A 14,696-nucleotide genomic window follows, 5' to 3' on the forward strand; every position below is an offset into this window, starting at 1 on the left:
TATTTAATTTACTACCATTAAACATTTCAGCTGTCCAACATTAAACCCTGAAGCTACATTGCAGATCCAATCTCAGAGTGCAAAAATCAGTAATTTTGTTACTAAGGGAGGCTGGTCAAACTCTTTTATGATGATTCCGTCCCCAGTGCAAACACAAGTCACTCCTATTTAAATTATATGCGAAGCAGATTCTCATCTGAGAGATATTTATTTTTAAAATGAATATTGTACCTTTGCAATATGCCAGGTTAATGTTCTTTAACAGAGCAGTTAGAAGCAGTGCTAGTTATCCCCACAATGAGCTACCAGAGTGCGTGGGCAGGGACAGAGAGGTAAATACTGTGTGTTTCCATCCTTCCTATTTCTTTAACATGCTACTTTTTCTTCCTCACCTCTTGAAAATGACTGTGATGATCAGCCATCTTCTCCCCACCTCCAGATACTAAACTCCTTCAGAATGTGCTCTATACCCCCATCCTAGGAGGGGTGGCTCCATTTAAATGTGTCATGGTATACATAAAAAGCAGATTTACACAGGATTGTCTATCTTTCATGAACTGGGCAAACTTTTTGCATGTTGTATTCAGATCACGGAACTGAGCTGGGGGGAAGTAGAGTTCAGAGCCAGCCTCCTGTTCTGTTTTTAACTCTGCTTTCATTACATTTTGATGACCTATAAGTTTCTGTGTGATTTGTCTGCAATACCACAATTAAGGCCATAAAAACCTATCAGAAACATCCATATGCAGCAGGAGAGAAGGATAGGAGAGCTGCTAATTACAATGCAGTTGGCACAGCAGAATCATGGGGTGGCAGAGAATGGTGCTCAATCTGGTCTATGCAGATATTAAGGGACATTATACTAGGCAGAAGCACAGAATGTGGGCAAGGAGAAAAGGGCAGTATCAGTATCAGAAGGAAGAGGGCTGGGCTGAATCAAGCAATCAGTAAAGCACGGCTTTTCAGCATTGTCAAAATCCTCTTAAAGTCATTGTTATTTTTTCTGGCATATGCAATTTAGTCAAGCCAAGGCAAAAACATTCTTATCCATGATGTTCGAGTCATGAAGACCTCTGGTCTGTTGACTCATTTTCAAGTCCTCACTGTGTGACATGGGTTGTGGATCATTTATACTTCAGAAAAGGAGGATGAAACAGAGGCAGAAAATGATGACAGGATAAGGAGGTGCCTAGCGTGGGGTACAGCTGCTCCCCAAGAGACAGGAGTAGGTGTGACTGGTGACCATGTGGTGTCTGGACAAGCAAGCCAGCTAAGTTTGTCAGGGTGGCCCACATACCAGTGAGTAACCAGAGCCTTTTGTCATGCAGAATTCATCATCCAGTAGACACTGGCAGCAGAGGAAGAGGAAGGATGGCTGTCAGCCACAATTTTTGTTCCTCCCAACTTGCCTGAAAGGAGATGCTTGACCTGAAAACCAAACCAAAACAAACCAAAACAAAACACCCAAAAGCAGAATCACCAAGGTGAGGGTCACTCCAGGGCTTTGAAGTGAAACAGATGAAGTGGAGAGATCAATGACTCTGCCTGGGAAGCAGGAAAATAAGCATAAGGCTAATGTACTGGAGTTGTCAGCAGGAAGGATTGAACCTGCAACCTTGGGGGAGGGGGGCTGAAGCCCTGTGCTCTACTCATGAGCTAAAAGCCATCTTTCCCCCAGCCAAGGCTTTAAAAGCAGAGACTTTGTGTTTCCTTGCAGTGGTCTCAGTGTCCCTCAGGTTACAAATTCCCCTCATATGAGGAAGAGCGTCCTAAGCTTGTGAGACCTTCCAGCAGTTCATCCGGGACAAGTCCCCACTTGAAAAGCTGATTTGCCTGGGTTGACAGTAGGAGGGAATGAACCTACACCCTTAGGGGCTAAATCCCTCTGTTCCCCCACATGAGCTAAAAGCCAGGTGGCCCTCAGCCAAGGATACATAGCAGAGATTTCACTCTCTCTGGTACGTGGTCTCAGTGCATCTGGGGTTACATAAGGATCTTTATTTGTGCTAAGGACCAAATAACCAGTCCATTCTACTCAGAATTTAGACTTTGCTAAAGACCCTAATATTTGTGTAGATTTTTCACTCTGATTCCTCTAGGACTCCTAATCTTAACCAACCCATGAAGGAAATATTGACCTATATACTTAATGAGAAACATGTTACACAACATTGTCTAGGCAGTGTATTTACTGGAAAGTATCCCAATCTTTGAGGCGCCAAAATCTGCAGTTCCCAGAGCAACTGAGCTTCAGTATGCTAGAGGAAATCCATCAGATTTCTGCTCTAGATCAATAAAATGACTCAATTATGCCCGTTGATAGGACAATTAAAGGATTTCTACCCTTAGAAGACCAGGGCCAAATTAAGGCAAGAAGCAGGAGAGGGCAAAGGGAGCCCTTCTCTGTCCCACCCATACCAGCAGCACCATAGTTGGGGAGTACCAGGGAGGGAAGCTGTCCATTGCTGCCTGCTAAGCTGCAGGCCCCACAGAGGATGTGTCTACACATCTGCTGGGAGCAGGTCTTACGTCCCAAGTCAACAGATTTGTAACAGCAGGATTTATGTTAGCATGCTGAACAACAGCAATCTAGACGGTCTTGCTCAGGCTCAAGCCCAGGGTGAGAGGGGACTTCAGAACCTGAGTCTAACACCAAAGCAAGGGCCACACAGTTGTTTTTAGCATGTCAGCCAGAGCCTTGCTAGCACCTTGGTCAAAGTGGGATGTGAGCTTCATTCTGGGTAGACATGCGCGCATACCTGTAGTGACTGTGCTTAAGCACTCTGCCCTCCCGTGCCAAAAGATGCAGGGTAGCTCGTGCTCCCCCTGTTCTACAGATAGAACAAGTGCCAAAGGCTAAGCACAGTCCCCTAGCAGTCCTGTTTGGAATCAGGGAGCCAAGGAGCTGGCACTATACACACACAAACAGTAAATAGCCTTGGCTTGCAGCAACGAAGGGTCCTGTGGCACCTTATAGACTAACAGAAAAGTTTAGAGCATGAGCTTTCGTGAGTTAACTCTCTTCTTCGGATGCTGCCTTGGCTTGGCTTGGCTTGGCTCCCAAAAGGTTATCACCACAATAACTATTTGCTTGACAATCATGGTTAGATATCAGGGCCCCATGGTTCCACTCACTGCACAAATATGTCAGGAGACACAGGTCCCTCCTTAAAGAGCTTTCAGGCTTAGGACTCAGTTCTGTAAGAAACTTTTGCATGTGTCTAATGCTCAGTCTGTGAGTAGTAGAACTGCCTTCAGTGGTGTTACTCATGTAATTAAATACCTTGTTGAAGCCAGGTCTAATTAAAAAGACAAGAAGCAACAAGTGAGTTTTATAGCTAATGAAAGGGAAGGGAGGAAGTTAACAACATGAAGTTATGTAGAGTACTAAAGGGCACAACATGATGGTTTCAGATCAAGAATTCCCAGTCAAACTACTACCTGGCATACCATTAATACCTCTTTTAGTTCTACGGCCATAGGGCAGGGTGGTTGGGTTCGTTACCTGTATCTTAATGTACTGCTTGTCTCCCCTCCAGAGACGTAATCCCCAGCTGTTACTTTACCTACCATTATTAGGTCCTTCCCCCAAACTTTAAACAGTCTCCGCCATTTTCCCTGTGTATGATCCCCTGCCTCCCCTGAAGAGAAGAACCCGGATAGGAAGAGGAAGCACCTGGTGTCCTGAGATTTTTTCCCAACTTTCTGCTGTTGTCTGCAGAGCATGTGCAGGTGCAACAGGCAGAGAGTTCACTGACCAATTATAAGGATTTCAGTCAGATGGTACAGCACTCAGCGGCTGCAAAGGTGTTGCTGGGACTTGACCACTATCTAGCCCCTTACTTATTTACCCCTATTCCTCTTCAAAGGACATGGTATAGCTCAGTGCTTTGTGCACTGTCCTGCTAAACCCCATGTTGTGATCTCAGTCCTTGAGGAGGCCATTTGGATGTCTTGGGGCACATAGATTTAAAAAAAAAAAAAACGTCAGGAAGGATTCTTGGTCCTGCTGAAAGGACAGGGGACTGGATTTGATGACCTCTCAAGGTCCCTTCCGGGTCTATGAGATATGTATGTCTCCCATGGGCTACGTCTACACGTGCACCCAACTTCGAAATAGCTTATTTCGATGTTGCGACATCGAAATAGGCTATTTCGATGAATAACGTCTACACGTCCTCCAGGGCTGGCAACGTCGATGTTCAACTTCGACGTTGCTCAGCCCAACATCGAAATAGGCACAGCGAGGGAACGTCTACACGCCAAAGTAGCACACATCGAAATAAGGGAGCCAGGCACAGCTGCAGACAGGGTCACGGGGCGGACTCAACAGCAAGCCGCTCCCTTAAAGGGCCCCTCCCAGACACACTTTCATTAAACAGTGCAAGATACACAGAGCCAACAACTAGTTGCAGACCCTGTATATGCAGCACGGACCCCCAGCTGCAGCAGCAGCAGCCAGAAGCCCTGGGCTAAGGGCTGCTGCCCACGGTGACCACAGAGCCCCGCAAGGGCTGGAGAGAGAGTATCTCTCAACCCCCCAGCTGATGGCCGCCATGGAGGACCCCGCTATTTCGATGTTGCGGGACGCGGATCGTCTACACGTCCCTACTTCGATGTTGAACGTCGAAGTAGGGCGCTATTCCCATCCGCTCATGGGGTTAGCGACTTCGACGTCTCGCCGCCTAACGTCGATTTCAACTTCGAAATAGCGCCCAACACGTGTAGACGTGACGGGCGCTATTTCGAAGTTACTGCCGCTACTTCGAAGTAGCGTGCACGTGTAGACGCAGCCATGGAGAAATGGTGTGAAGGACTATAGCCAACCTGGGGCTACTCATATGGGACTGGGAGGGCAGAGGCATAGACCTACATCTATGGACCTGTGAAATCCCAGCCTTCTCTCTCTGCCCTGTGGAGCTGCTGTTTCTTCTTTCTGAACCTCCAAATTAATGCTCCCTCTAATCTTTTCTCTCCATGTGCAGATATTGTCAATGCCTGTGAGGAATAAATTTTGTATGTGAATGGAGGCCCATGTGAACGTGCACCACGAGTAGTTGTAGTTCTGGGTGCTCTGGTAATCTGCTGGGGCATCTGAATCTCTTCTGAACAGTTTCAGAAGTGCCCAGCTTACATAGAACTCTGCTTCTAATGTGGCTTTTTGCAGTTAATCTTGCATTTCAATATCATGTAAGCAACTCTGGTAGCACAGTGATTTTCTCTCCAGCAGTAACAGAGAGGTAGCCATGTTAGTTTGTACTCCAACAAAAAAAACAGCAGAAATGTAACACTTTAGAGACTAAAAAAATGATTTATTCAGTGATAAGCTTTCATGGGACAGACCCACTTCATCAGATCTGAAGCAGTGGGTCTGTCCCATGAAAGCTCATCACCGGATAAATCATTTTGTTAGTCTTTAAAGTGCTACATTTCTGCTGTTTCGTTTTCTGTCCAGCAGTGACTACTTACCTGGCTTTATATTAGCTATGCCTATTCAGAAAAGTAGATCACTAAACTGTGTGTCTGATTATAGTGGATGTGCCCCTTTGCTGTTGGCCAGTACTGTGTAGAGGCTGTATAAAGCAGGAGTGTATATAAAGCAAAGAAACTAATGGAACCTGTTCTTTACAACGACCATTGTGTCATTGTGGGCAAAAAGAAATTCAGTGAGGTTCAGCAAGGACAAGTGCAGAGTCCTGAACTTGGGATGAGAGAATCCCAAGCACGGCTACAGGCTGGGGACTGACTGGCTAGGTAACAGTGCAGCAAAAAAGGACTTGGGGATTGCAGTGGATGAGGAGCTGATATGAGTCAACAGTGTGCCCTTACAGCCAAGAAAGCTAATGACATATTGGGGTGCATTAGGAGGAGTATTTTCTGCAGATCTAGAGAAGTTATTATTCCCTTCCATTTGGCACTGGTTAGGCTACATCTGGAGTATTACGTCCAGTCCGGGGGCCGCCAGTATAGAAAGGATGTGGATCTATTGGAGAGGGTCCAGTGGAGAGCAATGAAAATGATTAGGGGTCTGGATCACATGACCTATGAGGTGAGGCTGAGGGATTCCATCTTATTTAGTTTGCAGAAGAGAATGAGGGGTGAGTTGACGGCAGCTTTCAATTTCCTGAAGTGGGGCTCTGAAGAGGATGGAGAGAGGTACTTCTCCGGAGTTTGATTTTGCTGCATCTGTGAAGACACAGCAAACTTGATCTCTGTGCTTGGCTGTCGACTCTGGTACTCCATGCTATCACATGGAGTAAGAGATGTTGGCAGAAGCCCAAAGAGCCCTGATCTACACTAGGGAATAAAGTCAGTCATGATACATCAATTTCAGCTATGCTAGTGGCGTAACTAGAATTGCATATCTGGGATTGACTTTGTTCCCTCATGTAGACCAGGCTTCAGTAGTGACAGATAGTAGAATGAGATGGAATGGTCTCAAGTTACAGAGCAGGAAGTGTAGGTTGTATATTAGGAAAAAAACTATTTCACCACGAGGGTTAGTGAAACACTGGAATGAGTTACCAAGGGGGTGGTAGAATCTCCATCCCTCGAAGTTTTTAAATCCCGGCTTGACAAAGTCCTGGCTGGGATGATTTAGTGGGGGTTGATCCTACTTTGGGCAGGGGGCTGGACTCGATAACCTCTGGAGTTCCCTTCCAGCGATAGGATTCTCTGATTCTAAGTTCAAGGTCTCCAGTCTTGCCTTCAAAGTTATTCAATCATCTGGAGCCAGCACACTGGAAAATCCTCTAGAACTCTGGCAAATGAGCCACTGGGGCAACGGCACTCATGCCCAGGGGTCACAACCAATAGAGGTACCCTCTGCCCTGACCTGCTCTGGACACCTAGTGCTCCTGCCTGGCTGTGGGGACAGGATGCAGGGGTTGCACCACTCTCCCCTCCCAGCAATCCTACTGGGGAGCCCCTGTGCCCTGACACAGTTTCCCAGCAGAAGCACTAGGCAAGTGGAGTAGGAGACTTCAGGTGAAAGAGGTTGAGGGGCTCTTCATTTGTTCTGTTCCAGAGCCCCTCGAACCCCTAAACCACCTGTGGGGATAAGAACCCTGGTGGACAAGTCTCATTACGATGGAATTTCCTACAAGAATACAGATTGTCTGCAGGTGAGACACAGCATTCCTGGGGGTGCTCCAAGACTGGGTAATGAGGTCCCCCAGGATTTACAGACCTCCCCAAATCCTACTACCATCTACACTGACAGCCAGGCACACTTCATCCTGTCTTCTCTAACACAGAACAGCACATACACTGAAAGCAAAAACATCCACTGATCACACAGTTCTCCTCATGGGGCAAAGATGAGACAATGAACCATGCATTATAGTTCATTACATCACTTCATACTACTGGATGGTACTCAGACAGGATGTTTATATGTACGGAACAGAATGAAACAAATATAGGACTGTTTCCTCTCTCCCAGAAACCTGAGATCACAGCAAATACTTTCCAGGGTGTGTTAAGCAGCACTCAGTGTACCACATCTTTGATTGCCACTTATTACTCACATTGGCTATGTCTACACTAGAATGCTACTTCGAAGTAGCTTATTTCAAAGTAGTGACATAGAAATAAGCTACTTAGATGCTTATCATCTACACATCCTCCAGGACTGGTGCCATCGATGTTTAACATTGAAGTAGCCATGTGCCACATCGAAATGGACTAGCCCCAATTTGGAAAGGGAGAGTCCACATGCATAAGTGGGCCCTTTCGAAATAAGGGACCAGGAAAGCCCACGGACGGGATCACAGGGCGGACTAGCACTTCCAGGGCAACAGCAAGCCATTCCTTTAAAGGGCCCCTCCCAGACACACACAGCCTGCACAGCACAAGTCCTAGGTTGGTGACACTAGCCTCGCAGACCCAGTGCCAGCAGATATGGATGTCCAGCAGCAGCAGCTAGAAGCCCTCCAAGCCATCTCCCGTGGGGCAGGTGCCCTGCTAGATGCTGCACAGGTGGCCACCCAGCAGCTGTTGGCAGGGGAGCCCTCCCCAGGGGCAGAAGGGGATGCCTCAGGCCATTGGGTCTTCCTGCTCCCCGCTCCCGCTAGGTGCTCCACTGGCTCTGGAGCTACCCCACCAGCTCCGAGTGGTGGGAGCGCCTGGTCATGGGGGAGTGGGATGATGACGACTGGCTGCAGAACTTCCACGTGCAGCAGCAGAACTTCATGGAGCTCTGCCAGTAGCTCACCCCTGCCCTGAGGCACCAGGACACTCAGATGCGGCGTGTCCTCACCGTCAAGAAAAGGGTCGCAATTGCTGTCTGGAAGCTAGCCACTCCAGACAGCTACTGCTCCAGGGGCCATCAGTTTGGTGTAGGCAAGGCCACAGTTGGGGCTGTCGTGATGGAGGTAAGGAAGCCTGGGCATGCAGCCATTGAGAGGTAGGGGGCCTGGAGAGGGGCCTGGAGAGGGGCCGGAGAGGGGGGCCAGCACCCTGCATGCTGTCATGGGTGCCTATGTCCCCTCCCCGCAGGTGGTCTGTGCACTCAACACCCTGCTGCTCCAGAGGGTCATCCATTTCGGGGACCTGGATGTGGCTGTCGCAGGATTTGCTGCCATGGGGTTTCCAAATTGCTTCAGGGCCCTCGATGGGACAGGCTATATAAACAAGAAGGGCTACCACTCAGTGGTCTTGCAGGCCATGGTGGATAGCCAGGGCTGCTTTCAAGACATGTATGTGGGCCGGCCTGGCTGCACCCACCACACCCGCTTGTTCTGCAGTTCGGGCCTGTGACGCCGTCTGGAGGCGGGAACCTATATCTCCCATAGGGAGATGCCTCTGCGGGACACCACTGTGCCCTTCTGCCTTGTGGCAGATACAGCCTACCCCCTCCAGTCCTGGCATAGACACCCCTACCCGGGCCACCTCAATGCCAGCTAGAAGAGCTACAACAGCCAGTTGAACCATGCCCAGCAGCACCACCTGAAGGGCTGGTGGTGCTGTCTTCTCGTCCACCTGGATGTTGGCCCACAGAACATCCCTCAAGTGGTGGGTGCCTGCTGCACACTCCACAAGATTGTGGAGAGCAAGAGGGAGTCCTTCATCTAGGGGGTGGGAGGTCAAGGCCGGCACAGGGTACCCCCAGCTGGCTGCCACACCTAGTTGTCAGGTCCACCAGGAGGGGTATGAGTCCAGGATGCCCTGCAGGAGTATTTTGACCAGAGGGGCCGGTAAGCAATGCTCCAGCCATCCCTGGCATGCCTCCTGAACACAGCTCCCACCACCCACACACCTCCCCCATCACCCACACACTGCCCCTGCCCCCCAACAAGCGCACATGGCACAGGGATCTGGGAAAAATAAAACTGTAAATATATTCTTAACGGACCAAATTGTGTGCAACTTGTTTTTTTAAAGAAACAAATAAAACTATTTATATGGGGGAAAAGACTGAGTGCGGGGGGTGACTGTTGACAACAGTGGGAGGAGTCAACTATTTACACAGGGGAGGGGGGACTGGTTGGCCTGCTCCTCGCCCCATCAGTCCACAGCCGGAGAGGATGGGCGTGACCCCCGGTGGGTCTGGGTCACTGTCCTCCACCTTGTCCGTGGTCCCTGTGTGGCTGGCTGGGGGCTGGGAGGACCGACAGGTAGGGCCGAGGTGTTGTCTGTGCGTGGTGTTAGGCCTCAGTGGACTCCAGTCCTGGAGGGCCAGCAGGTGGGGCAGCACGGGGAGCAGCATGGAGGGCAGCAGGAGGCAGGAGGCAGGATCCAGGCCACTAGCTCCTGGAATGACCTAGCGATGTCCTGGAAGGTGTCCAAGAACTTCCCCCCACGCTGCCTCGTGTCAGGCAGCCTCCTCCCGCTCAAACTGGAGCTGCTCCTCTGCGACCTCCACCTACTGCTGGAGGATTGCCAAGACATGAGGTTCCTCAGCTAGGTGTTCCCATCCCAGCTGTGGTAGGGCCCATTGGGATGCAGCTGATCCAGCCTGTAGGCTCCTGTGGTCTGAGACCTCCGGGGGGCTGTCCAGGACCACTGATGGTGCCTGGCTGTCCTGAACCTCAGATGGTGCAGCTGTGGAAGCATGTGGGAAAGAGAGGATGGCAGTGGGTACTGGGTGCAGCACTGTGGCCCATGCACCCTGCCCCCCTGTGGGCCTCGGGTCCCCATCCCCCATCTGTGGTGCTGTGTCCCTGTGGGCAGCCCCTTTTTGTGTTCTGCCCCTTCACCTCTCTCCAGCTAGGGGCAGGGCAAGGCTCTGTGCATGGGAGCAGGAGCTGATGGGCACTGGTGGCCATTCTGCCATCCCGGGGCTGTGGTCTGGCTGGGCCCTGGTGGGCCAGGGTCTGCTGGGAGTGTGTGGGGCCCCTGGTTGTGTATTGTGCCCCTGCTCCATGACCTGGGGATGTGTGCCCCGTGGAGTACATACCTGATGGTCCACTGCTGCAGTGAGGGGATGCCCATTGGGCTGATGCCCAGCTAGAGCTGCAGGAGCAGAGGGCAATGAAGAGCTCCCCCTCCTCACTGGAGGATGCCTCCACCTCCAGGGCTGGTTCCTCCTGCAGCAGCCCCTGGGGTGCAGGGCTGGCCTCTGGACCAGACTCCAGCTTCAAGAGCTGCTGGGGCTCCTTGGCCACAGTGTCAAGGATAGCCGGCAGGGAGGAGATGTCCTGGGGGCTCAGGATACTCCTGAGCTCCCTGTAATAGGTGCAAGCTACAGCGGTGGCCCCAGTCTGGCTGGCCAAGTCCCAGGCCCAGGCATAATCCTGCTGCAACTCCTTCACCTTGCTCTGGACATGATCCGGAATGCAGACAGGGTGACCCCAGATGCTCAGGCCTCGGCCAGCCAGGCGAATGCCTCAGTGTTCCACTGCTTGCTCCCCATCATGTGGAGCACCTCCTCCTCACCCCAGAGCCCCAGCAAGTCCTGGAGCTTGGCATCTGTCCAAGAGGGGCCCCGCTTTCTGCACCCCCCCGCTCGAGGCTTGTGAGCCTAGAGGGCCCTCGTGGGGGGGAACTCTGTTGTGATCGGGGGCTGGCAGGCTGCCCTCACTGTCGGGTGGGCTGCTCGGGGTGTCACTGAGGTGTGCAGGGAGAGCATGGGAGGTTGCTGCTGCCTGCATGTTCTCAGCTTGCTGCCACAGGAAGTCCAGGTCCATGGAGCTTTAAGAGCTGCCGTACTTACAGACCATAGAGCTCTGCTGGGGCTGGACATCAGGTCTCCATGTCTTAGCTGATTGCTGCCCTGGAGGACCCCACTATTTTGAAATAGCAGGAAGTGGGTCATCTATACAAACCCTACTTCGACGTTAGACCTCCAGCCTAGCTCCTCATCCTCCCAGCTCTCTCGGTCAGAGTGGGATGCAGCTGCCAACCTGCCTGTCACCCAGCACCCTACACTCTGGGGTAGCTCCTGGCTTTTCAATGGCCCCACTCACAGGCTCTCAGTGCCTGCTTGAATTACCTGACCCTAGCTACGCCTACACTATCCTTGACAATGTGGCCGAGGAGCCCCAGCAGCTCTTGATCAACTTAAAAATTTTATTAAAAATCAATTAAACGTCGAAGTAGGGTGCTATTCCCATCCACTTGTTGGAATAGCGATTTCGATGTCTTGCAGCTTAATGTCAACTTCAACTTCGAAGTAGCGTGTGGCGTGTAGAGATGTGACACACGCTCTTTCGAAGTTGTGCCGGCTACTTCGACATAGCCAGCTAGTGTAGAAGCGACCACTAAAGGAAAAAGAATTATATTTTCTTTAATCCGCATTGTTATTGCACATATTTTCTCACCTGAATTTCTCATCTTCTGCACAGATTTAACCTAAGTAAAGTGTATTCTATCAGTGTCCTGTTTCATAGGCTAAGAGCTTGTCCACACTTCTGGGGGGATTGACCTGGTCAGGGTCAATCTTCAGGAGTTCGATTTTGCACGTCTGATAAAGATGCACAAAATCGATCTGTTTGGGGTTGGCAGTCGACCCCTGTACTCCTTGCTATCATGAGGAATAAAAGAAGTCAACCAGAGAAACGCTCCTGTCAACCTTCCTTAGTGAAGACAATCACAAAAGTCAGTTTCTGATATGTTACTTCTAGCTACACAATTACTGTAGCTACAAGTGTGTATCTGAAATTGACTTTCAGCTCTAATTATAGACCTGGCCTAAATGTTCTCACGTACTCTGTGTCTTCATTTTTTAAATGAGTGTGGGAAACTGAGGGTCCCTCAAACAGAAGGCTCCAGCTGCATTCCTATGGCATTCAGTGTGAGATGCACAGCTCATTTTGAGCAAGTATTTTTTCTGTATTAATAGTTTTCTAATTGGTTATCCTCCAAAAGCTTCAGTAAATTTTAGGCTCAGCGACAAAGCCTTTTATTTTTTAAACTTTCCACATTGGGGTCAAATTGTGTCCTTAAATACCCTAGTTCAGCTACTCGTCACCTTAGATGGCATTCTATGCATTCATTGAATGTAAAATTTGTTCCAAGTTATGCAATGTATTTTACAAGAAAAGCCAACAAATGTAGGCAAAAACTAGTAGAAAGAAAGTGTTTGGATGAGCCAAACTCATTAAGTTTTTTGTTTGTTTGTTTTGTTTTTTTTTAAGCTGCTTGTATTGTAAAGACAGACCTATGGCATTTAACTCCCAATGCTCACCTCGCCACCTGATTAAACCATTCCCAAACCTCCAGCCTAGCTCCTCATCCTCCCAGCTCTCTCACTCAGAGTGGGATGCAGCTGCCAACCTGCCTGTCACCCAGCGCCCTACACTCTGAGGTAGCTCCTGGCTTTTCAATGGCCACACCCACAGGCTGTCAGTGCCTGCTCAAATTATCTGATCCTGGCTACGCCTACACTACAAGATAAACACGAATTTATTAAAAATTGGTTTTATAATTCTGGTTTTTTAATTTGATTTTGAGTATCCTCACTTCCCACAGGCTGCCAAGAAATTCGACATGTTGCTTCCACACTGAATCATCAAACATTGGTTGTTGCAGCAGTGCATTGTGGGAACCTATCCCACAGTTCCCTCAGCCCCATGTTCTGAGCTGGTAGCCAGGTGCAGCAGCGCTGTCAATTTCCTGGGTCCCTGCAGCTTGGGGGATCTGGTCAGTTTCTCAGCTCCCACCAGTAATGAGGAGCTGGGAGCCAGGTGAGCAGAGCTGTCAGTTTTCTGGGTCCCTGAAGCTTGGGGGACCTGGGAAACTGACAGCAGAGCAGCCCTAGTAAATTTCCCAGCTTCTGCTAGTAGCTGGGAACTGGGAGCCAGGTGCAGTGCATAGGTTTGTGGGATACATACAGGACACATATGGAGGCTAATAAATTCTAATGAAAGACATGGTTCTTCCACACTAGCCTTTATTCAACATTTTAAACTTGGGATTGACTGTATACCCATACACTGATATCGACATTTTGTTATCGATATTAGGGCAGACTAAATCGAGCTAATGACATTTCCAGTGAAGACAGTGACGTTTTAATGTCGAGCTAACTCCTTTAAATTGGATTTTATCTCATAGCGTAGACTCAGTCCCTGATCTGGGAACTCATCCAAACCATGGAATTCAATGACATCTGCCCCCAAGTCCCCTTCTCTCCCTCCACATGTAATAAATATTCGTTTGTAGGAAAAATTAAAGAAACTATCTGAAACCCCACTTGAACCCTCTCCTGCAACATAGTGCCTCGAGCTCCCATAGCACCACATGGTTTATTTCCCCCCTCCTGCAAGCTCTGTGGCAGACAGAGAGAGAGTATCATGCGCTTATGCTTATATTGTAGCTTCAGAATGCAGCTGAGGGAGTTGGCAGCACCCAGCTACATGACACCTTAACTTTTTATATTATTTTAAATACTGACTTTCACAGTATTTAATAAAATAGTTTCCTTTTACCTTAAAATGACTACACTGTTCCTTCCAAATGGTATAAAGAGTACACATTTCAACAGTCAAGCTCTTCTTTGTAGACTGGCACCCAGCTATTTTGGATGGATTCCGATTTGCACCCACATCTAACCCATAATATGTTCAGTTCCAAAGAATACAAAGAAACCAAAAACATATCAGCTCATCCAGTGCATTCCCCTGCCACATACCAACGAAGTTCTGTCCTGTTACTTCAACCTCGCCTTGCCCAACAATACACAGAGAATTTATTAGAAACAACTGCCAAATACTTGTAATACATACCTGCAAGATAAAGGGGGAGAATAGAGAGGAACCAAAATGTAAATGGGACACTCACCTTCAGAGTCCCACCTTGGCGTAGAGTGTGGCCCTCCAGTACTTTTCCCTTTCCTGGAACTCCTGCGGCTTGACAACCTGATCTGATGAGCCCTCAGCCGATAGGTCACATGGTCAGAGACTATCTGCCTTCGCCAGCCTCTTCAGTCTCAGTTTCAGCCACTTTAAGTCCTGCTTTTTATTCTGGGCTCCAGGCAAGCCCTTGTTGGGGCTTAGCTTAGGTTTGTCCCCTCCCACTCCCACTTATCAGGGTTCATACCTCAGTGTTGGTGCAGGGCATATGGGTCCACCCACTGCTCTAGGTTCCAATGGAGGAATCTACAGCCAGCAGCTAAATACTGCTCAGATTTAATCTGTGGCTGCTGCATCCTGGGCCCTCTTCCCACCTGGCCCCTTCATGTTCCCTGTTAGCTCAAGGTTAAAGTTGGCAGGTCTCAGTCTCCCTGCAAGCCCAGCCATGCAAGTGCAGCCAGA

This window comes from Carettochelys insculpta, chromosome 1 (genome assembly GCF_033958435.1).
Source record: "Carettochelys insculpta isolate YL-2023 chromosome 1, ASM3395843v1, whole genome shotgun sequence".
In the NCBI taxonomy this organism is placed as follows: domain Eukaryota; kingdom Metazoa; phylum Chordata; order Testudines; family Carettochelyidae; genus Carettochelys; species Carettochelys insculpta.